General features: G+C 38.5%; 1 long non-coding RNA gene and 1 other non-coding gene across 2 annotated transcripts in view; one reads left to right on the top strand and one right to left on the bottom strand.

The window, feature by feature from the left end:
- The window catches only part of LOC128579577 (uncharacterized), a 225,545-nt gene that overhangs the window by 90,076 nt on the left and 109,553 nt on the right, over positions 1 to 25,916 (bottom strand). The window lies entirely within an intron of this gene.
- Positions 1,492 to 1,598, top strand: LOC128579578 (U6 spliceosomal RNA). The gene has a single exon (XR_008378207.1). It is a non-coding gene; the product is annotated as a U6 spliceosomal RNA (small nuclear RNA).

Genomic DNA, 25,916 nt, shown 5'->3' with positions numbered 1-25,916 from the left:
CCAAAAGTCACCCCTAAAATCACCAGACATAGACAAAAATGGGAAACTGTAGCTAAGTGTACCTTTACTGATGATGCAAAATATTCATTACAAGATTTTACAAAATATTCTCTACATGTTGACTTTCTTTGTAAAGGAAAATTCTTACTTCCTTGTAAAATTTAATAATGAATATTTTGTAAATAAAGGTACATTTAGCATTAATTTCCCTTTTTTTTATGTATTGCAACATCAGGGACAACTTTTGGGACACCCTGAAATATGAGTCTGTACTAGAAAAGGCAGTATTATGCTGGGAAGACCTAGTAATTTTAGCTTTAAACTAGACACTACCTAGTTTATATGCTAGTGCATGAAAAAAAATAAGCAAAATGAATTATAGTCTTGAAGGACTACAGAAATTTGGCAAAGTGAAATCACTTAGAAAACTGAATATGTTAATTTCTAAGGGGCATTTTTATAAAAACAAAAAATGTTATCTAACTTATTTTTTTTTTATTTTTGAGACAGAGTCTCATTATGTCACCCTCAGTAGAGTGCCGTGCGTCACAGCTCACAGCAACCTCAAACTCTTGGGCTGAAGTGATTCTCTTGCCTCAGCTTCCCAAGTAGCTGGGACTATAGGCACCCCTCACAATGCCTGGCTATATTTTTGTAGTAGTTGTCATCATTGTTTACAGGCCCAGGCCGGGTTTGAACTCACCATCCCTGGTACATGTGGCTGGCACCCAAACCACTGAGCTATGGATGCTGAGCCTCTAACTTAAATTTTTACAGAATGGCGTGGTCCCAGAAATTTAAAAAATTAAAATCTTAAATTACCTTGTAAATAATCAAAACACATACTAATATAAGAGTTGTTTTAAGATTTTTATTTTTGATTATTATGGGTCCATAACAGTTGTAAATCTTTGTAGGGTAGGAAAAGTGTCTCTCCCTGAGATGGACATGTTGGCATTTTCCCCCAGGGCTTTGGCAGGAAACAAATCCCTAGGCAAAAGAAAGGGTGCTGGTCAGTGTCAGTGGGGAGGGCAGGTTTTTGTTGTTGTTTTTGAGACAGAGTCTCACTGTGTCTTCCAGGCCACAGTGCAGTGGCATCATCATAGCTCATAGCAACCTCAAACTCCTGAGCTCAAGCAATCCTCCTGTCTCAGCCTCCTGAGTAGCTCAAACTACAGTGCCCACCCCAAAGCTCAGCTAACTTTTTTAATTTTTAGTAGAGGCAGGATCTTTCACTTGCTCGGGATGTTCTCAAACTTCTGAATTCAAGGGCTTCTCCTGCCTTGGCCCATAGAATGCCGGGATTATAGGCGAGAGCCACTCTGATTTGCCACCCAGAGAAAACTTATGACAGCACGTTGAGATGTGGCCATAGAAGTGGCAGCTTGAGGTGAAAGACTATAGTTGTAAGTCTTCATCAGATTATAACATAGAAAAAAAGTTTTTAAACTATATTTAAAAATTAAAAGTATACTATAAAAGCATATTATGGTGCTCACTTCGGCAGCACATATACTAAAATTGGAGTGATACAGAGAAGATTAGCATGGCCCCTGTGCAAGGATGACACGCAAATTCGTGAAGCGTTCCATATTAAAAAAAAAAAAAAAAGCATATTATGAAGTCTATGTTAAAATAAGAAATACTGTAAAAGTATATTTTAAAATAAAATTATGCTATCAAGTGTATTATAAATTATATTTTAAATGATTGAATTAGATGTTATGCTCTCTGTAATTGCTCTTTCAAATGTATGAAATATATTATGAATCATAAGCTACAACATATTACAGATGTGTTAGCCCTATAGAATTGTTTAGCTAAAGACTCAGACCTGAGCAGAACTGGTTGTGGTCTTCAAAAATGTTACCCAAATTCCCTAATACTTACGTGGTGTGGTGGGAACTGGATGAAATGATAGAGGAAAACCTACCAAGGTATAACATGTTCTCAGTAAATGTTTTTCATCTGCCTTTCACCCTTTGAGTCTGTTCGGAAGTAAGTTGGTACTATCATATATATGTGCAAAATTTCAAAGGCTTCAAACAATAGGACTTGTTTTCTCACTTGTATATCTAGGGTCACCTCATGTTCTGCAGGGCTTAATTCTCTACGTGTATATAGCGAGCTTGACGACGTGCATCTAAAGGGCATTTGTGTTCCCCATAGTAGGGTGCTGTGGCATGAATCCCAAAGATATCTCCTATCATTTAGTGGACACAGCATGCCACAGTCGCAATGAAAAGAAATAACAGTCTCCCTGCACTAGAAAGAAAATTATTTTTAAAAAGTTCTGAGTGCCTACCCTCGATGAATCCCCAACAATTAAAACAAGGGCCTGAGCACCTAGACAGATTTAAAGCAGGAGTAGCTGCAGTGTCAATGGTGGAGACATAAAGGATGTAGGAGAGGAAAACCAGAGGCAGACTGTAAACAACCACGGAGGCTCCATGGGAAGGGCCCAAATGAAGGAAGTCAAGGAAACATAAAAGAGAGGAGGATGTGAACAAAAGGTCACTGGCCAGGAGGAGAATTGAACTGGGGGTAACTATGTGGCCGGAACCCAGAGACATCCTCACTCGCAGTGCCAGCTAAGTCAGTTTTGGAAAGGTCATGCTTTTACCTGGCACAAATTCTGTGTTGTGTCTACCTGCTTGGATGAGGCCGGGAAAATGTTTCTAGAGTCTAGTCTTTTAAACAAGGATTTTAGGGTTGGTGCTGCTTATTCTCTCCTATGAGGAAGTATTTGGGTCTTTGTAGCTAACTACAGAAAACTGAACTCATTCGGCGGTCCTTCCTGGTCTTTAGAGTGTCATCCCCTGTTGTTGCCTCAGTGTCTCTGCCCTCCTCCCCCCCTCCATAATGTGTCTCTGTCAAGTGGAAGGAATGAGATAATCCTGGAAAGGATGTAGAATCTTTTGAAGGAACCTGTGACACCGTCTAAGCTGGTTCTATCAACAGTGATTGAAATGTGAAGGGTGCCCTTCAGTGGCCTATGCCAGGCCTACTAAATCCTCAGGACTCTAAAAAGTATAAAATTTCATAAAGCTTTTCACACTTTCTATGAGTTGTGGACTTTAGCTCATAAGTTGCATATTAAGTGGTTGGTAATATTCTCAAAGAGAAATAAGTGTTCTGGCCTTTAGTCCTCTGCTGTTAACACTCTCGGTGGTAGCATTGGCCATCATCTTGCTACCAGCATTCCCAAAGAGCACAAGAGCTGCCAGCAAAGCTCATCACCTCCAAAAAGTGTGACATCAGAAAAGCAAGAGTGTTTTACTTAAATGACAGGAAGTATAGATTGTTTTCACATTCTAAACCAGCCTGGGATCTCAGTGCTTGGAATAGTTAAAAGATAATGTAAACTGTGTCTCTGCTCTGGATGCTATCAGGTTTGATAAGCATAAGTTTGTATAATTGGCTGTTTGGGCCTCTGTGTATTCTCTCTTGTCAGAAGCAGAACTGGATGACAAAAGGTCAGAACAAGGAGCTGTAACTCATTAGTCCTCAGCATGCTGAGGTCTTAGGTTGGGGGCAGTGGCCAGCAGGCCAAGTGAGGATGTTGGGATGCTCCTGGGATCCAGGACCAGAGAGCCAGACTGATAAGGAAGGGTCAGTCGGAGTGATGCAGAGATGTGCTACTAGTGGTCAGAGCCTGGGAGCAGGGCTGGGGGAGGGCAGAGTCATGCAGTTAGTGCTTTACACAGAGCCTCCTGGAGTGGGGCTGGCATCCGGCTCATGCTGGCTCACCAGGTCTTGTGTTTGGTGCAGAACTGTGTCTGCCAGGATCACCAAGCTGGGGTACCATGTGGCTTCGCCTATGGGAGATAACTTTCTGCTTTCTACAAAGGCCAACAGTAGGCTAGTAGTCACTCTGCCAGGGGGTCTTCTTTACCACACTTTGAGGCTGTATCTGTAGCAAGATGCTAAATAGATGGTCTTTAAAAAACGTGTTAAATGATTAGGCGGGATTAGGAAATGGCAGATGTTGTTTTAAGTATAATAACATCAGGGAAACATAAGCACTAATGCAGTTTCTGATTCCACTTTTGGGATTTTCTATGGCTTTTGGTGGCCAATCTCAAGCCCCATCTGAGAGAAGAGGCTAATGAAGACATCTGGTGAGGTGGAGAGAGCAAAGCAATTTCTGTGATTCCCCTCCGGGTCTCTCCATACCTTCACCCCATAAATATTTATTTGAGTCCAGGTTCTCGGGTTATATAATCTTTTCTTAAAAGAGCAAGTATAGAAGAGCTCAGATCCAGCTGTCATTTTGGGAGCCAGGAGACTTTATATAGGGGGAAGAAAGTTTGAGATTTGGGACCACAACAGAAGAAGAGCTCAGAACTCTTCTTGAGTCCTGGGGTATCTGAAGCAGTAGAAAACCTCTGTGGGGCAGGATAAGGCAAGGAAAATGCCAGCAATTTGAGGGGAGTAAATGTTTTTTCACTAACTTTTGGCAGGAAAGAAGCACAGTGTATCCATGTTAGAGTTTTCCTCTGAACCATCTGGACTAGTTCCTATTACTTTGCCATTTTATGGCTATGAGTAATGAGAGATGAGCACATTCTCCCCAGAACTCCTCTGAAAATGTCAAATGCTAAGGCAAGGAAATGGAAGAACTTTCCCAATTCTGGTGCTTCTTCATTAAATCCAGCCATTCTTCTTGCTTCCCACCAGTGACACCCATGAACATACCAAAACAATTTAATTAGAGCAAAAGCAGAGTCCCTCCTCTCCATGGGACAATTCTCGAGTGCCCTTCTTGTCTAGACTATAATGTTCTCATGTCTAACCACAGAAACCTCTTACTCATGTAACATCTAGCTCTCGGTTCTCCGTCCCTTCCTCCCATCCCATCTGTCACAGCCAGAGTAGACCACAAAGCATGGTCATGCTACACCATTAATTTTTCTTTTTTTTTTTTGCATTTTCTTTTGCCATTTTATTATTATTATTTTTATTAGTATTAAATCACAGCTGTGTACATTAATGCGATCATGGGGCACCATGCACTGGTTTTATAAACAGTTCGACACATTTTCATCAATCTGGTTAACATAGCATTCCTGGCATTTTCTTAGTTATTGTGTTAAGACAATCATATTCTGCATTCACCATTCATTTTTCTTTTGCTTTTCAGCATTTTGGATGTCCCTTACATAATTTTCCTTTCAGTTGCCAGTATTTGAGTTAGCACCTTATTTCCTCTCTCTTGCAAATCTTTTTGGTTTGGTCTTGTTTACTGTACCAGGAACAGACATCTTCACTCTGTATACCATGTAGGCAACTTTCCTCTGGTCACCTTGACTCACTTAAGACCCACTGCAGGGTATTCAACTAATTCTAACTTCTGTGTAACTTAATTGGCCAACACCAAGATTGGTGTAATTTATGAGGCTGTCTGGAGTGCCAAATACTGAATTTGGAAGATGAGGTAGTTTCTACATTCCCCCAAACTCCCTTTCAGCAACTGCCTTTTGTCAAGGTGGGCATGCTTTGTCTTTGGAAATTAAATTGGCAAAATTGACCCAAGGATGGGAACAAGCAGAGATTTTGGAGTAAGTATTCTGTAATTTAATAAAGATCCCTCAGTAGTAATCTGGATATAAAAACATTTGTGTGAAGTGAAAAATCACCTTGCACTGGTTCTCACCTTGGCCTTGTTATTGTTTTGCCTTTATTTGTATGTTGTCCTACGACATGTGTTCATTTGTTCCTATTCTTAATTTCCTCTTGTCCACTGTAAATCACCACTAGATTGCTAGTAAATGAATTCAAGGGTGGAAGCTTTCTAAAAATACAAACTTTGTGGCACCTGCTGTGAAGGCAGAATCATTTTTGATATGGAATTATTATTGGTGATAAGATACATTCTTACAATGACTGAAAAATAGGACATTTTAGTAGGGATAGATAAGGTTAGGTGACCTTAATTGTTAACTCAATTGTTAGTTTGCAAACAGCTATTCTTATCTCGTAGCTGTTTCCTAGATAAGATTATAACATTATGGGATTTACTTAATTAGAATGAATTTTTTTTTCTGTTCTGAATATCAAGATGACTTTCATGTTCTCACAAAGCAAATAACTCAATGTTGCTTAAAATCAAGATGTGCATTAATGTGTACATGAAAGATAATCCCTTGATTAAAAAAAGGGTAATTGGGGTTAGCTTCAGCTGGTACAGAATCATGAAATAGCTTTGATAGATTTAGCATATGGATAAATCCTTTCTCCAAACTTCCCATGATGAAGACTATCTTTCAGTTGGATCCTTTAAAGAATTTGACGCATAAAGAAAAAAATCTTATCAGGCATAAAATGTTTGTCCATTTCCTCTTGATATAAATAATGAATTCCCTATCCTATTAACAAAGGTTGAACTGATGTATACAAAAGAGATGGGGTTCCAGCTTGGGTTTTGTCCCCTTTTCTTTTGCCTATTTATTTCATGTTGGCTTTCAGGCTAACAAAAACAAGTTCAGATTGCTTCCTCACTAGAGTCATCATCTGTCATCTATTCTTATGACACTGCTCATTAATAAGATTTGTCAAATAATAGGTTCTAATGTTTAGTCACTTCATGGATATCATTTTTAAAACTGATTTCCTTTCACTGTTACAAATAATATTTATTTTGGGAAAGAGTAATGACAATTGAAATAATTACCATTTTATTTAACCTATTTGCCCTGAAATTAAATGTTTCATCTACAAAAAGGCTTCATTAGACATATCAGGACTTGGAAATGTAACTATAAGACTCTCAATACAGCATTATAATCATAAGACATTTGACTAATACAGAAATGGGGTAATGTGAGTCCAAGCTAGCATGAGGGAAGAAGGAGTTTAAAGGAAAGGACGAATCACCAAAAAAAATTTACTAAGGCAGGGCAGTGCCTGTGGCTCAAAGGAGTAGGGCACTGGCCCCATATACTGGAGGTGGCGGTTCAAACCCAGCCCTGGCCCCCCCCCAAAAAAAATTACCAAGGCAAATTGGTCTAAACTAATAATAAGGTGGAATATATTTGTAGGGAGAAGAAGGCAGAAATCAAAGCTGACTGAGATTTCAAGAATGAACAATGATCGTAACATAGCCAAAAAGATCAAATAGGACCCTGGTATAAAGGTTGGTAAAAAGTTTAGGTTTGGCAGAAGAGAGAGGGACATACTTCAATGGAAATATGTAGTAGGAAATAGAAGTGAGACTGTAGTGATAAGAGCAGATCAGAGCTAGAAATTTAGGTCGGTAAGTCCCTCCAGAGACATGAATTTACTTAGCATTCATTCTTCTCCTTATCTCTCCCTTTTCCCCATTTTGTTGGCTTCCACGTTCAAAGAAACATTTAATTAAATTAAAGGGAAAAGACTAACTTTAGACCACTTTGACTGATGGACTGGCTCATTAGTTGACTGGTTGGTTGGGTGGTTAGTTGACTAATCATTCATGGGGGCTTCATAAACCAGAGAATTGTTGTTTTCAATACAGTATTCAACGAAACATGAGTCTGCCTTTGAAGAACTTAAAATCTAGTGAGTTTGGGGTGTTTTGTCTATCTATTGCTGCCTAACAAACATCCCAAAACTTGGCCACTTAAAACAATAACAATTCTTTATTTCCTCATGATTCTGTAATTTTGCCAGGGCTCTATAGGGAAGCCTGTCTCTATTTATGAAACCTCAGCTGAGGGTAGAATATTAAAGATGACTTCTTCAGCCCCTGTTGAGACGGCTTGAGAAGAAGGTGATGCTTGAGCTGAGTTTTGAAGGCTAAATACAGATAAAATGTGGAGGGAGGAGAGAGAACCTAAGAAAAAGACGTGTCTTCTGGAAGGCTGAGAAGCAGGATACAAGGGGTGCATGCAGGGATTTGGAAGTAGGTCGATGGCATAAAAGGACTGGGAGAGAGGGGCAGAAATAGAAATGTGATTAATTGGAGAGACCGAGTCTACAAGAGCAAGCAGGGGCCAGATCACAAAGGGTCATGTTTGTTGAGCCAACAAGAGCCGAAAGCTCTTTTTCTGCCTCCATTGATGATGCCAACAGTTCAGGAGGTGAGGAAGAGGAGTTTTCAGGAATTCAGAAGGAGCAGGCTCAAGAAGGTAGGAAGAAAATCAGGAGAGAGGGTTATCACGTGAATTACAGGAGACGAGAGTTTTAACAAGGACAACCTGACCAACAGGGTCAATGCTCTCTCTAGTGAGGTAAAGGAAGACGAGGAATGAGTACATCCACTAGATTTGGCAGAGAAGTGGTAGTTGGTGGCCACCGTCAGACCAGTTTTAGTAGAAGCAGAAACCAGACTGTAATGGATTGAGCACTTAATAGTAATTAAGGAAATGGAAGGGAGGAAAAACAAACAGGAGTTAAATGAAGTTGGAGAGAATCAGTTTGTTTAAGATGGGGAGGCCTTGGCATACTTTTATATTTATGTTAGAAGTAAATGATAAATAATAAGAAGTACCTTATGGAGTGCTTATCGGGTTCCTGGATGAAGACATGGAAGCTCAGAGAAGTTGAGCAACTTGTTCCAGGTCATAGGGCTAGGAAGGTCAGGAACAGGAATTTGAACCTAGGTCCCACTTAACACAGCTGTGCTCCTGACCACTGTACCTGGTGACGATGACGATGATGATGATAAGGGAGGGGCTCTTACACTGGATTCCAGCTAATGAAAGGAACATTAGGTATACACAACCTATAATTATTGGTGCCTTAGTTTTCTCACGTTTAAAGGAACAGCTTCATAATGGCAGTTATTCATGAGCTATATCACAAATGAGCCAAAAATAAAGGAATAGCTAAAATATCTTTAAAAAGAGATGTTTTCTGTGTATAAAATTCTATTCTGTGTTTTAAACCTTTGTCAAGTTCTAAGGAAAAGTTACTAATAAATTACACCTAGAACGTGTAAGCTTTTCTACTTTAATGTGCCATGCCACCATTCTGCTTGTGAAGGTGGATGTTAAAATTACCTGTTTCTTAAGTCAGCCCATCTGTTTTAATCTGGAAGTTACACAGACAAAGAGCAAGTGTGCTCTGCCGTGGCTACCATGAGGAAGAATGATTATATTTTTGCATTTTTTTCACTTTAGAAAAGGGGAAATGTCTTATTTAAACACACTACGGTATTAAACCCAGCTTGTGAAAAATGCTTACAAGCAGATTTTGTGATATTTTGATGACGGTTACACTGATATGGAGGTGAGAAAAAAGCCTCAAGGGAAAGGAAATTAATGATGGCTGGGAAGAAGCCAGCTGTATGATTATGTGTGTATGAGATCAGTTTTCAGAAAAACGTTTTTATTTTTCCTACCAGTGTCTTCAGTTGTCAAATATTAAAAAATAGAAATATGTCCAAAATAAAATTGGCCTGTGGGAAAGACAGCAGTTAAGGTTATCAAAACAACAGAAAACACTGAGTTATCTCGCCTTCTCCCAGCACCTGTGAGAAACCGCTGGCAGATGAAAAGGCCTATGTTGCCAGCTGGGCCATCTGTTCCGGCTGCTGGCCTGGTCAGTGTTTGGAATGGAGACACCTGTCAGAGACATCCACGTGTTGTGGGAAGCTTAGTGGTTGGTGTTTTGGCAGGTCATTCTCTTCTCTTTGAATCATAATGAAATGAATGTTTTGACATCTAAGAGGACTGCATATTCCCTCCAGTGGAATATGGAAGTGTGGTTTGGTTCTCTTATTGTGGTGGGTAATCCTCTAGTAATTAATGCAAACATCGTAACTTACAAAACTGAGAGATGTTCCCTCTGCCCTTGCTAACTCCAGTAATCGCTGCCTGATTTAGAAAACATATAAGAGAGAAGGATGAATAGCTAATTAAGGTAGGTAATATTTGTAGCAGGTATTATGTTAAACTCTTTGTGTATATTAGTTCAATTATTCTATTTAAAACACTGTCAAAGAATTGCCATTCATATGGAAATGAAAACCTGGAGAGTTTGAGTTACCCTAAATCATATAGATAGTAAACTGAGATTAGAATCTGGATTTCTCTAACTGTAGAACTGAGCCTTTTACCTATAAAGTTACACTTTCATACTTCTGAAGAGGATATAGTTAATAATATCTTACAAGTCATGTCTTTTGTCCTTGGTGAACATTAGGGCCTCAGCCTGAGGTTCACTGTGTTAATAAAAGCCTGAGTTATGACTTAACTCCTGAGTTTGTGTTTGAAAATTGACCAAGAGTAAAGTCAACCTCTGATCATCTGCCTGCCCGTCAGGAAAGGCGTAACTCATAGAAAATCAATCTGGGTCTGGTCTGCAGTCAGAAGCATAGATTCTTCTGGAGAGAGATATTTGGACAGATATTTTTAAAGAGGACCTTGGTGATCTACCTTTCTTGAAGACAGGAAAATAAATTTGATGGTGTTTCTCTACTGACTGTTAGTGTTTTAATATTGCACCCCGTCACAATGACTGTGTAACTTTGATATACAAAGTGTAACTTTGAGCTGTTAGAGCTCAAAAATTTCAAGCAAGACCTTGAGTCTCACAATTCCAGTTGTGCCCCAGCGCCTGCCGCTGGAGAGGCATTCACAGGCCTCTATCCAGCACCTCAGGTGGGGTCTCTAGTAGACTCACCCACTCTTTACAGTGGGCAGTGACTCCTCTGTCACTTACTGGATGAGTCATCTCCCAGGAACAGTTCTGAAAAATATGTACCCGAAAGTTGGGAAAGGGAGTAAACACCAACAATTGATAAATATCCAACAATTTGATAAATATTTACCAAAGTAGACACCAAAGATACGTTATTGAATAAGTCCCAGTCCTAGAGTTTTGGTGAACTGCAGTTGGCTGTGTAAAGGGTGCCGGGGAGCAGGCGAGAGGGGCAAAGTTTCTTCTTAGCTAAGTTTCATCTTCACACCCACAGATGCTTAATTGCAGGTGTGAAATGGAGGGCTCAGGAAAGAGAGAGGTGCTCTAGAAAGAGGGACCAGCACATGGCAAGGCCTGGAGGACAGAGAGATACTGCAGTTTTTTGTTTTTTTTTTTTTTTTTTTGCAGTTTTTGGCCAGGGCTGGGTTTGAACCCACCACCTCTGATATATGGGACTAGCGCTCTACCCCTTTGAGCCACAGGCGCCGCCCGAGATATTGCAGTTTTAATAACTGGAAGAAGTTTAGTGTGACGGAGAGGAGATGGAAGGTGGGGGGCCTGAGAACAAAGCTCGTGTCAGACTTTGATGGTCTCATGGACCATACGAGGGAGTGGGACCTTGAGGGTGTGTCAGCAGGGAATTCATGTGACAGATTTGTACTTTAGGAAGATGATTTGGGGAGTAGGGTATAGAGAATTGGGTGGAGAAAGTCAGGAATGGAGGAGGGAGACCCTTGGCAGTAATCTGGGGGGAAATGATAAGGGCTGAGCAGAGGGGTGACAGAGGAAAGGGAGAGCAGTGCATGTGCTTAGGAAGCTTTATTTTTTATTTATTTATTTATTTTATTAAATCATAGCTGTGTACGTTAATGTGATCATGGGGCACCATACACTGGTTTTATGGACCGTTTGACACATTTTCACCACACTGATTAACATAGCCTTCCTGGCACTTTCTTAGTTATTGTGTTAAGACATTTACATTCTACATTTACTAAGTTTCACATGTACCCTTGTAAGATGCACCGCAGGTGGAAGCTTTAGAGACTCAAAACCTGTGAGTTTGGAAATGAAATTGAGGAAAGCGATGGGTTGAGATAATGTTCGGGTTTCTGATCTGAGTATAAGGTGATCGTCTTCACTCTGACAAGGAACATACTAAGAGCAATAATTGAGTCCAACATGCTGGAATATTCAAATGGCAGTGTCCAATATGTGACAATAAAGAGCTCAATGCAAATGAATGCTTTCACAGATGACAAACAGGAGTGGAGGATTTCACTCTGCAGCAGAAAGTGTTAACAGAGGTATGCATTAAACCCTGAGGTGTACCAGTATTTGTAGGAGGGACAGAAGAAGAATTTGCAAATGACACTGAGAAGAGACAGGTAGGAGTCAGGAGACCCTGGGATTGGTGGACGGGGGTATTCAGGGGCCAAGGAGTGGAGCATTTCCAGAAGGGTGAGGAAGTCAGCAGGTCAAAGGTGTGGAGAAATCAGGTGAAGTAAAAACTGGGAAGTGTCCATAGGATTCAGCAACATAGAGGTTGTTGGTGACCTTGAATTTGATTTTCTGTAGAAAGTAGTAAGTGAAAGTAAATAGCCTTTTTTGGATTTTTATTTTAAAGTCTAAAGTAGTGGTTTTTCACCTAGGGTTTATTTTTGTATTATTATTATATTATTATTATTATTAGACAGATTCTTGCTCTATCACTGAGACTAGAGTGCAGAGATCATAGCTGACTATAACCTCAATCTCCAAGCAGTCTTCCTGCCGCAGGCTCCTGAGTAGCTGGAACTACAGGTGCTACTCTACCTAGCAAATTAAAAAAAAAATTTGTAGAGACAGGGTCTAACTATGTTGCCCAGGCTGGTTTTGAACTCCTACTCTCAAATAATTCTCCCACCTCAGCCTCCCAAAATGCTGGGCTTACAGGCCACCGTACCCAGCTTGGTCCTGTCTTTTTCAATAGCAGAAGTTTTGCCATGTGATTTGATAATTTTTTTGTTTTGAATCAATTTATTTTTCAGTTAGCATTAAGCATCATGTGATGTATTTCTGAAAAGAGCTCTCATTATTGAACTTTTATGGTGGAGATTAGTAAGTCTCATATTCATAAGTGAAAATGAAATCAGCCATTCACCAGGCTTTATCCGGTTAATGTTCAGTGCAATTATAAAGTATTACTGATGCCAGTAGAAGGTTCAAGAGCAATAAAAGCTTAATGATAGTAATAACTTACATTTGATAGTATATGTTTTGTACTTATCTATATATTTAAGAATGAATAAAAGCTTATAGACCAATAAGTCCTTTTAGAGGGACAGGAAATAACTATGATTAAGTGAAAAAAGTAATTTACGTTCTTTTTTTGCTTTTGACAATATATAGTAATCCCAAAATTAATACTGCATATCTTTATCTTTTTTTTAAACTTTATTCAAATTAATATGAGGGTACAATTTTTAGGTTATGTTGTTCTCACTTCCAGGGTGCGTTCCATTTGTAGAGGAGCTCCTCACCCAGGGAACGTGTTATACACCCTCACAAGGTGCACATTAGGGCGATCCCACCTCATGCCCTCCCTCTCTCTGTCATCTGCGCCCCCCTTCCACAGCTCTGTTTTGTGTGAGTTTGCCCTTGTGTACAACCTTTCACAGGTATATGTATTCAGAAGATGAAACAAAATTTATTTGGGGGGATACAAAAGATATATTCTGACATCTTAATTGAATGCCTTAATGAAATGCCTTTCTTTCCATCTTTCGGCACAAGTTAATCCTAAAAAAAGTATCCGTAATGGCCAATTGTCAGAGCAAGTGAAAGACAGAAACTAGACTCTGTAGTCCTTTAGGAGCACATAATCAAACAGAGAAATAGCTATCCTGCACCAAGAACATGATGGTTACTCTGGGAATTCGGGTTGCTTTGTTGTCTTTAGATTGCTTCCTCAAGAATGCTTGCAGGAAAGTGGCTTTTATGTGGCGGTGCAGGGACTCTCGAGGGTTGTCTCTCACACATACTTAAAATATGAATTATGCCCTGAGTCTCTCAAATCTCCTCAGAATAATGTTATATCAAGGAAATTTCATTCTCTTGAATTTCTTCAGAATCATCTCACTCCAAGGAAATTTTATTTAGCAGGTCCCAAGGTGATTTCCATTCATCAATTATAAAAAAGAAATCCAGGCGGCGCCTGTGGCTCAGTCGGTAAGGCGCCGGCCCCATATACAGAGGGTGGCGGGTTCAAACCCGGTCCAGGCCAAACTGCAACCAAAAAATAGCCGGGCATTGTGGCGGGCGCCTGTAGTCCCAGCTGCTCGGGAGGCTGAGGCAAGAGAATCGCTTGGACCCAGGAGTTGGAGGTTGCTGTGAGCTGTGTGAGGCCATGGCACTCTACCGAGGGCCATAAAGTGAGACTCTGTCTCTACAAAAAAAAAAAAAAGAAATCCAGGGTTTTGAGTTTTCACTGGGTTGCAATCTTTTGATGTTTCCAGACTATGCCTAGAAAAACATTCTTAAGTCTCCTGTACATTTTCCTTTGCTGTGATCATTTATGAAGTAAGCCATAGGTTTATGTCCACTTTGTAGTTTTAAAGAGGCATTTTAAGTTTGCTTAGACTGTGATTAATCTCTAGCATTTGGGGGGTATAGTAACAATCTGTAGTTAATGTTTGAATAGTCTTTCAAGATGTGGTCTGCTAAGAATTGGAATTGGAAATTTTCTATGCAAAATTATGCTTATTCCTTGTGCTCAGAATGTAAATGATAAATGATTATATGAATAATTAGCATTGTATCTCATTGGTTCAATTTTTGATATTAGTAAAGTGGATATAATTTCTAATATGGACACTAGTGTTTGAAGCCTCTGGTAGCTCTCCAGAAGTATGGAAATGTTGAAATACATCCATCAGCGAGTGAATCAAACTATCAATCAGGGATTGCCATCTCTTGTAAAGGTGAAATGATAACTATGTCAGTGAAACAGGTTGCTGACGTGTTGTTTTGCTCTTCTCTTTCTCTCAATCCTAGTCTACTCTTACTTCATATTTGATGCATAAAATAAAACGTTTCCCACAGGAGTTCTTTGTGACCCTTTGCAGTCCTTGGCTTGATGGGCCAGGACACTCCCTGCTGTCCCTCTTCTTCCCACCAGGGTCTGTGGTGGAGCAATGAACAAAGCCCGACACTGAGACAAAGTGCTCTGAAGCCATTGACCTAAAAATAGGTGTCTGTTCTATGGTAATATGACAGATAGAGCTTTTTGCTTTGGAAATAAGTTCTTTGTGGCTAAAGATTGTGTGGGGCATCCGTTCTGTGTATCACTAAAAATAGTTCATGTGATAAGTAGTAAAATATAGATTGGGTTGTTGTTATTTATTTATAATTGTAATTTTCCACTTATGAAAACAATTTGAGACTACTTACAATGGGATAATAGGTAAAAAGGGAGTTCCCATAGTAAAGAATGAGAAGAAAACACTTAGGTAGAAAGAGAGCTAGAGATGCAAATTAAGTCGAGTTAATTACTCTACCCTGTTTCCCCGAAAATAAGACAGTGTCTTATTTTAAGGTGTGCTCTCAAAGAAGCGCTAGGTCTTATTTTCAGGGAACGTCTTATCTTTCCTGTAAGTAGGTCTTATTTTGGGGGGATGTCTTATTTTCAGGGAAACAGGGTAGTTGAATACTAGGTTTAACTCTGAGGCATTTCCCCCTTAGCCATGATGAAGTACTGGTACTTGGATAGATAGCTCACCTTAATCAATTTTAAAACTGGACAAAATATATGTAGATACTGTTTTTTTTTTTTCCCTTTTGCAGTTTTTTGGCTGGGGCTAGGTTTGAACCCGCCACCTCTGGCATATGGGGCCGGTGCCCTACTCCATTGAGCCAGAGGCATCACCTAGGTGGTTACTGTTTTTATGTACAGGCAGTGCAATATGGAAAGTGAGCTGTATGATTGCCTCAGTTTTCTGCCTGAGAGTAGTTTCTTAACTGCGGAGCAATGAGTTGGTTTCCAAGAAGAGCACAGTGGTCCTTCTGAGACCAGGAGGCAAAGACCTGAGTTTGGGCCAGGTGAATTGGCCATCTGTAGGATGGGGAGCCAGGGGAACTGCTCAGAGGTAGGGCTGCAGAGGTCTTCATATAGTTGCTCATGAGTATTGGATTAAGAGCTAAACTGTACACATGCAGGAAGAGACCACATGCTGCTTTTCAGACTGTGGTGCCCATAAGGTTGAGAACAGAATAGAGATGCTGGAGGGTGAGCAGGGCTAGAGGACATTGAAGGTCTGGCCTTACCAGAATGAAGAGATGTCTAGGCACCAATCTGGGATACCAGAAAGACCAGAAACGCCATGCCTTAGCAGTAAGGACATAACCATGAGTAAGACCTCCTCTAAAACCATCAATCCTTGATAGAGATCCTCAAGGAGGATGGAGTTTGGATGCTGAATCCAAACTCAGCAATTTAAAAGGACTTGGGAAATTCCCTGGGCATTCTACAGATCTGCCCTAGCAAAACTTTTATAATGCAAGTCTTACCCAGGTACCTAAGTTTAAGATGGTCTTCCAGGTAGTTGAATTGCCTACCCCAAAATAATCACATGCACTCTCTAATAAATCAGAACTACCTGACAGGGCACACAGGAGCAGAGGGAAGCAAAAGTCATTGGAAACCAAGAGGGAGGGGCATGGAAGGAGAGGTGTACAATGCCTATTGGGTACAATGAACAGTATTTGTGTGATGGACTCGTTTATAGCCTGACTCAAGCTATGTAACAAAAACATTTGTACCCCCTTAACATTTTGAAAAACAAAACAAAACAAAAATCTCTTCAGAGAAAAAGAACAGAAACCAGACTCTCTGCAGGGTATCATCAGCAATGTGTATATGGAAATAGCAAAACAGGACCTATTGTCAAGCAAAGAAAAAAAGAATTCAATAGAAACCAATCCTGAGATGGCCCAGATGTTGGATTTAACAAAGACGGCAAAGCAGCTATTATAAAAATATACCAAAAAAGGTACAAAGAACTAAAGTAAAATATATTCAAAGCACTAAACGAAAACATAGCCACAGTGAGTTTAATATGTAGAGAATGTTGAGCGAAATAGAAAGAATAATAGAAGAACCAATATGAAACTTTAGAACTGAAAAGTATGATGTCTGTAATGAGTAATTCATTGGATGATCTTAAGTGCATAGTAGAGATGGCAGAAGAAAGAGTCAATGAACTTGAAGACAAATCAATAGGAATTATCCAATCTGCAGACCAAATAGAACAAAGTTTGAAGAAAAACCTCAGGGACCTGTATGAAAAAATAGGATTTCCAGAAGAAGAAGAGAGTGAACAAAATTTGAAAAACTAATGGCCCCACATTTCCCAAATTTGATGGAAAACATTGATTTACAGATTCAAGAAGTTTAGTAAATGTCAAACAGTGTAAATATACATTTGTAAATAGGCATCCTGTCATAAGCTAGAAAGCAAAGGGCGGCGCCTGTGGCTCAGCAGGTAGGGCGCCAGTCCCACATGCTGGAGGTAGCGGGTTCAAACCCAGCCCTGGCCAAATTAAAAAAAAAACCCTTTAAAAAAAAAAAAGCTAGAAAGCAAAGATAAAAAGAAACTAAAGCAGCCAGGAGGAAAAAAAGACACCTTCTGTGTAAGTGAAAGTCACTGCTTACCTCTTATCAGAACAGTGAAAGTTGAATTACATTAGTGATGCTTTGGATGGTAATATTAAATTGCTGAAGGAAAAAAAATCTGTAAGCCCAGAATTCTATATCCAGCATAAATATCCTCAATTTAAAAATTAAAAAGTTATTTTCAAATAAACAAAAGCTGAAATATTTCCTTGTTAGACCTATACTGTGGGAGATTCTAAAAGGCAATATTTCCATACTCTGTATTCTCTTCATATCATATAAATTGTTCTCCTTTTACTAATAGACATTATTTTTTTAAAAAGGAAATAATAGGAGGAGGAATCCTGAATCTATATGTAGTAAATGAGTTGTAAAGAAGAGCACTGAAAAATGTATAAAAGTGGGTGACAAGTGCCCGTCGATCCATAAATGGATTAATAAATTGTGGTATATGTACACCATGGAATATTATGCAGCCTTAAAGAAAGATGGAGACTTTACCTCTTTCATGTTTACATGGATGGAGCTGGAACATATTCTTCTTAGTAAAGTATCTCAAGAATGGAAGAAAAAGTATCCAGTGTACTCCACCCTACTATGAAACTAATTTATGGCTTTCACATGAAAGCTATAACCCAGTTACAACCTAAGAATAGGGGGGAGGGGGAAAAGGAAGGGAGGGAGGGGGGATGGTGGGCACAGGGAGGGAGATTGGTGGAATTACACCTGCGGTGCATCTTAAAAGGGTATATGTGAAACTTAGTAAATGTGGAATGTAAATGTCTTGGCACAATAACTAAGAAAATGCCAGGAAGGCTATGTTAAATGAAAGTGAGTGAATGTCATGTATGATGGGCTTTTTCTCCTTGTAATTTCTTAAAGAAGAAAACACAATTCTATTAAAATGTGAGGTTTAAAATCCCCGTTTATTGTACCAGTTCACACCTGACCCTTTACACATGCTTCCTCACCCTTCCAGGTTCTTACAATTTTATACTTCACATTCTATACTTTACAAAATTTATGAGGTTACTATTTACCCTCAAGCCTTTGCACATAAAGGACAAAGACTTAATTAAAAAAAAAAGAAAAAAAGGTGATAAACTTAAACCCAGCCATATCAACAATTATGTTAACTGTAAGTAGATTAAACACTACAACTAAAAAGAAGATTTCATCAGACTGTATATAAAAACCAAAGATCCACAAAATCTTGTCATAGGAAATGCAGTTTAAATAGAAAAAGACAAACAGGTGGAAAGCAAAAGGATGAAAAAAGATATACCATGCAAACAATAAGTATAAAAATGGGTGTGACTATATTAATATGAGACAAAATATTAAAACTCATTAAATATTCTTTATGAACAACAAAAAGTGGAATTCAATAAGAAGTTATAATGATACTAAATATTAATTAACATATATGTGTGACATTTAACAGGTTCAAAATTCATGAAGCAAACCTGAAAGAACTAGGGAGAAATAGACAAAGCCCAAACCATAGTGGAAGATGTAACACTGAGTTCCATAGCATACCAAGCAAAAAGAGTATCGTAATTTTTGTCATTTGGTTCTGTCTGATTAGTGAAGGGTGATCTGGATGTGTAGACTTTCTCTAGGACTAAATTCTGGGATGGATTTATGGCAAAAGACAATGTCTTACCAGATCAAGATTCTGAAATAGTGTAGAAACAATCTTGAAATGGAATTTCTTATCTTTATTTTCTATAATAAAATTAATAATGTATAGTAAATTCATTTCTATATGGTGGTAGGTTTTGAAAGCATTATTTTACTGCTCTTTTAGTTTATTTATCTCAACACAGAATTAGAGTCTGGGAAGCCTAAAAATATTTGACATGGCCCTTAGAAACTTTCTTTCGACATCCAGTTTTTCAAACATGCATTTAACTCAGTGAGTTTGAGGCTGAATTTCCAAATTGGTTCCTGGTTCCTGACACCCTATTTTACTGATTGAAAAGAAATCCATGTGTTTTAGGTTACAGATATGCAGGTGCCTTTTCATTATAAAAATCCAGTCACTGTATATTCATGTCCACGTGGAGTACCATCCACTTAGGTATGGAGGGGGCCTTAAGCGGTGCCTTTGGGTAGGGCCAAATTTTTTCTCAAAATAGAGCTTTAAATTTTGTGAAGCACTTGGATAGAACAGGAGGGCACTTGGCGCCAGGAGGAAAAAAGACTTTGGAAAGGGAGGTGGGGAGGACAGAGTGGACGGATTTGGCTGACTTCACAGCGTTGCCTGGGGTCTACTCTGGTTTGGAATATGAATTAGGTGGTTCGTGATTGGTAAACATTGTTTTATCACATACAGAAAATTGGTAGTTTTTTTCCCTCTCTCATTATTCTATAAAATGAAATAAAGAGTATATGCACTTGTATGATTACTAAACATTATACCCTCCTGCAGTCAAGGAGAGATTAAATTTCAGGATGGCACAGAAGGAAATAAGCCAAATCAGGAACAGCACCAAAGATTTTTAAAATAGCATATTTGAAGGTAAGAATTCTGACCCAAATATTAATTTAGTTACTTTAGGTGAATAAATACTAATTTTTCTTCTAGGAGATATTTCCAGATATTCCCAGTTAAATTTTTGTCCCTTTCTTTCTTTCTTTTCTTTAAATTTTTGTCCTTTTCCAATCTAAGTTTAATAGTTACATAGACAGCTTAGTGGCTTTGATCTACTATATTTTAAATAGTTGTAATATATATTCCAAAACAAAAATTATCACACAGAATCTTCTTTGACATAATATTTTTATGCCCCAAAGACACATATTAAGCCTGTATGTATTTTTTATTTTTTATTTTTTAGTAAAGCAATATAATGAACTAATCTTTATCTTAGGGGTTGACATTTTGGGGGACTATTATCAAACTGGGAAATATAAATTGTCTACTTTAACAAGTTTTTTAAAAAATGAAAGTACTGCTTCATGGTCTGAATGCGCTGTGTGCAGCATAAGAGTACATAAATAATTTTTATTTTGTAACAAGATCCACACAGAAATGTTTAAATTGCTTCAGGTAAATGTTAACTGTCATTTATTCAGCTGTTGTAGAACTTGTGTACCATCAATTCAGTTATGCTTGTGGGTTAGAAGCAATCTGTTCACTCTTGCCTATTCTTTCTTTCTCTTAAGGTTGCCTAATTTTAAACTGTACAACTATAATTTACATATCTTCCTCTTTGGTTTGATACACGAACTATATTGATCTTTTAGGGCAGTAAACAGGGATGGCTAAGGATTCTTTCTGTAATTACTTAATGAACAAAGCACCATCTAGTTCTGTGACTCTAAAGTGTTTGCATTCCATGGTATACATATACCACACTTTATTAATCCATTCATGGGTTGATGGGCACTTGGGCTTCTTCCATGACTTGGCTATTATGAATTGAGCTGCAATGAATAATCTGGTGCAAATATCTTTTTTGTAAAGTGATTTTTGGTCTTTTGAATATACTCCTAGCAGAGGAATTGCAGGATCCAAAGGCAGGTCAATTTTTGGATCCCTGAGTGTTCTCCAGACTTCTTTCCAAAAGGAACGTATTAGCTTGCACTCCCACCAGCAGTGCAGAAGTGTTCCCTTTTCTGCACATCCACATCAACATCTGTAGTTTTGGGATTTTGTTATGTTGGCTAATCTTACTGGAGTTAGATGGTATCTCAAAGTGGTTTTGATTTGCATTTCTCTGATGATTAAAGAAGAGCATTTTTTCATGTGTCTGTAGACCACGCGCCTGTCTTCACCACACCTATGACAAGGGTACAAGTCAAATCTGTCAAGTGTAGAACATAAATGTCTTAACACAATAATCAAGTAAATGAGGTGAAAGCTATGTTGATTGGTTTGATCTTAACCACGTCAGATTGTATAAAAAAAATCAACACATTGTACCCCACATACGCATAAATGTATTCATGATCTATGTGTATTTGACTTAATAAAGTGTTTGTTTGTCAGGGGGTAGGGAAGGCTATAGAGATGTCACAGAGGGCTGACACGATGATCCCCTGGATGGTGTAAGGAAAATGTTAGAACTTCAATTTATTGTTAGTTTTATCATTATTCTATCCTTTCATGACTTCTAATTTGGGGTGTATTTTATAATGTGCATGATCTAATAGAATAGCAATGAGAGCATTGTTTTATAAAGTGAAGACACACATCCTGAGGTACACATTATAGAAATATTTTGTTAATAGAGATGCCTGATTGTTTTTTTTTTTTTCAGACAGAGTCTTACGCTGTCACCTTGGATAGAGTGCCATGGCGTCATAGATCACAGCAACCTCTAACTCTGGCTCAAGCGATCCTCTCCCCTCAGTTTTTCTATTTTTAGTAGAAGGGGGTCTCGCTTTTGCTTAGGCTGGTCTCAAACTTGTGAGCTCAAGCGATCCATCCACCTCGGCCACGCAGAGTGCTAGGATTATGCACTCAGCCTAGGATGCCTGATTGTTGATCTTAATTATAATACCTACCATTTTGGCTTTAAGTTATGAAAATTTGAGAAAAATACCTTCTGAGGGCAGTTGAGGGATCTCACCTAATGTGCACAACGTAAGGGTGTTCAGCACACCCCCTGGGCGAAGGGCTCAACTGCAACTTGAACTTTACCTTGGAAATGAGAACAATGTAACCTAAAAATATGTACCCTGATATTAATTTGAAATAAAAAAGAGAAATTCAAATGTATATATAGTTATCTATAGTTCTGTATATTCAGAATATGTGTGTGTTATATGCTTTGCAAATATTTTCCCTATTTGTGGCTTGTCTATTTATTTAATGAATAGTATCTTTGATGAGAAAAATGTTTTGATAATCATAACATTTTATTAATATTCAAAAAAAGGAAGAACTCCTGAGTACATGATTTTATTTTGGTTACTGAAATGATTTACTGGAGGCTCAATAATTTCAGGAGTAAAAATCACACATGTCTAATTTTTAAAAAATATAATGAGTTGAATAATTAATAACTTAGGGTGGAAAAGCTGTACCCGTCCCTACAGAGAAGCCAGCTCACACTTTCTGTCAAACATGCCCTACAGCAAGTCCTAAAATTCCACTTTAACTTGATCTGGCAAAGTACCCACAAAGCAAAGCAAATGTATTTTGATTTGTTTTTCTTAACTTTAATCTGAGTTTTGTATTGTTTTAAAGCTGTAATGTTCTTTTGTATACAATGAAATAATAGTCATCACTTGGCTTCTAGTAATAGGCTAAGGAGTTAATCAAACTACCAGGACCAATTCCAAGACTGAAACTGATATTTTTAAATAACAATTCTTACATTTGTTATGAATTTTCAGTTTACAAATTATTTTAACTGACATTCTCTTGTTTGATCCATACAACATACTGTGAATACAAGATTAGTAATACTAGCTCATTTTGCGGGTAGACTGAAGGTAAGCAATTGGGTAAGTTGACCAAGGCCCAGTGGCTTTCAGACATTACTGTAGCTAAATCAGAGCGTCTTGACTCAGAGTTTAGGGTTTTTCACTCTTTGCCTTTCAAAACAAACATTTTTCAGTACTATTTTGAATAGATACAGTGAGAGAGTAGGTATCCATGCCTTGTTCCTGATCTTAGAAGAAAAGCTTTCAAACATGGTATATCACATTCATTGATTTGTGTTCGCTGAACCATCCTTGAATCCTGGGAAGAAAGCCCACTTGGTCATACTTTATTGATCCTTGTAATGCTGTTGAATTCCATTTGCTAATATTTTGTTTGAGAATTGTAAACTAAGAGTTTGAAAATAAAATCAAAACTCCTAGTTTTATTGATTTTTTTCTATTGTTCTGCTCTAATCTTTGTTATTCTTACCTTCTGCTAACTATAGACTTAGTTTACTCTTTTTATAGTCCTTAAAATATGAAGTTTATTTAAGAAAATTCTGTCCTATGCAGTAACCTGAATGACATGATGCCAAGTGAAATAAGCCTGTGACAGAAAGACAAATACTGCGTGATTCCATTTACATGTGGTCTCTACGAAGTCAGACTCATGAAAGCAGAGAGCAGAATGGTGTTGCCAAGGACTGGGGACAGAGGGAAAGGGGAATTACTATTCAATGGGTATAAAATTTCAGTTAGGCAAGATGAGTGAAGTTCTAGAGTTAAGTTCTAAGTTGTACATACTTGTACAGCCTATAATTAACAAGACTGTGTTGTGCCCTAAAAACTTCAAGAGTGTAGACCTCATGTTAAATGTTTTTACCACAATAAAAGAATAAATACTTTTGTTAGTTTTTTCATGATACATACATACAGGCCTGAGATGACACTAGCTTTGAGATCCTGGGCTAGTCACTTAGAATTGTATCATGTATGTGTTTAAATTATGAGACTACCTCTATGGTTGAGAGAGACAGAAAGAAGAATAAAAAAATCAGTGATCCTAGTGATTCCACCCACTTTCCCATCCAAAGAGTGCACACCTCTGGGTGAAGGTCAAAATTGAGATGTGGATCTACTCTTCCTTCACTTCGTCTGAGTTCTTGTGTGGCATCAGTGGGGCGAACATCCCCCCCAGCTGAGTGGAGCTTTATAGTTTAAAGATCCATATGTTTTGTACAACATGTCACCTGCCTGCAAGCCAGTTACATTCATTTGGTGCTCATTCCACAAAACAGTGCTTTCTTCGAGTGCTGAGAAACTCAAACGAATTTTAAAAGAAAAGTACTAATTACAAATAGTTTTACACTGTGTGAAATATAAGATGTGATTCCAGCATATGGTCTTGGAGTGAAACTTTCTTATCTGTAGAAGGTGCTAATAATGTCCACGTCACCAATGTCAGAGGAGATTCAGGTGAGAAAATGTACAGGGAAGCACCTTGAAAAAATCACTGTGCAAATATAGGATGTCAGTGTTGAATGGTCTGTTCAGTGTAATCCCACTGGCACAGTTGATGCCACCTCTGCATTCCACAGTGGAACTGGAGTCCTCTGGGTCATCCTTAAGATCCCTAAAGTTAGTGTCCCATAAAGATGAGATGAAGGAGGCCGTTTAATGAACTGCTCTCATTCTAAGGATGCCGGATCTTAAAATAGCCTGAGCTTTGGAGACCTGAGTTCCAGTCTCTCCTGTCTCCCACTGATGACTTTTATGACTTTGGACAAATCACTTCACCTTTCTGGGATCCAGTTTTCTCACCAATAACAAGAAGAGATTAAGCCAGGGGCCCCTTCCACAGGTCTAATATTCTGTGTTTTTTTCTTTAGGTGTATGTGTCAAAATTGTCTTTCGGGTAGATAATGATAATTGTTCCTTGATGCTTTGTGCCATCTCTCTCAGACTCATACTTTTCAGTCTCTTTTGCCTGCCTTTATCTTTTGAATAGCAGGTGACTGTGTTCCTAAATCTTTTCTTTGTTCTGTCTTAGTGTTTGACCTGTCTCACTCTCCGGATGCCCAGCCTGTTACAGATTCTGACCTCCAGTAGCTGTTGATATGAATTTGAATAAATGTTCATTCTATATGTGACTCTCCCTAAGTAAATCACTATATTTCTTTATTGGGAGAAAATCACTATATTTCTTCCTGCCTATTTTGGAACAAATAGAGAATTTTTGCCATCCCTTAAACCATCTGCTCCTGTACCCTAACTGCTGGAAGAGAGCATCCTGGCTGCTGCTGTGTTGCCAGGCTTAGATTGCTGGTCTTCCTTGCTTTTCTGTTTCAGTACTCCTGCCCCCTTCTGCCTTGCAGACTGATCCTTTCCCCCATGGACTTTTTTTTAAGGAATCATCACAAATGGTTGACTTTTTTTTATAAATTAAATTGAAATTTTTTTGTCCCCCTTTTTTTATAAATTAAATTGAAATTTTTTTTGTCCCCACTCTTGTCACTTTAGTTCACCTGTTTGACTGTAGATGAAGAGTCTCTGGAGTGAAGTTTAAATTCTTTATTTCAGTAGTAAGGTATTGAGCATCCAACATGTGTCATGCCCAGGAGATGAAAATGTGCCATAAGTTAGAGAATTTCTTTTTGAGACATACTTTCACTTCGTCACCTTCTAGAGTGTCATGGTGTCAGAGCCTACAGCAACTTCAAACTCTTGGGCTCCAGCAATGATTCTCTTACCTCAGTCTTCTGAGTAGCTGGGACCACAGGCGCCTGTCTCAACACCAGGCTATTTTTAGAGACGAGGTATCATTCTAGCTCAGGCTGGTCTAGAACTCCTGAGCTCAGGCCTCCCAGTAGTTAGAGAATTTTTAAAGGTGGAAAGATTAAAGAGGAATGGGGAAAAGTAAGAGAAATAGGCATTAGAGTGAAGGGAACAGAGAGGTGGGGTAGTGAGCAGATGAGAGAGAGAGATTGAGAGGATGGATGGATGGATGAATGGGTGGATTGTCTAATGAGGCATAAATGGTGGAGACCAGTACCACAATACCAAAATTAAAAATGTATGCCCAGCTGTCACTGCCTTTTATACACCTGAAGACTCTGAACATGTATCAACTGTAATCACACACAAATACTCAGATAATGCTGCAATATTTCAAATTCACCAGTTTTCACATCTATGTACTGAAAGGTCAGCCTTTCTGTACTACCCAAATAATCTCAGCTTTTTCATTCTTCAGTCACAAAAC

Source organism: Nycticebus coucang, unplaced genomic scaffold (genome assembly GCF_027406575.1).
Source record: "Nycticebus coucang isolate mNycCou1 unplaced genomic scaffold, mNycCou1.pri scaffold_66, whole genome shotgun sequence".
Taxonomy (NCBI): domain Eukaryota; kingdom Metazoa; phylum Chordata; class Mammalia; order Primates; family Lorisidae; genus Nycticebus; species Nycticebus coucang.
Note: the sequence above shows the minus strand (reverse complement) of the source record. Positions and strands in the feature narration are given on the sequence as shown.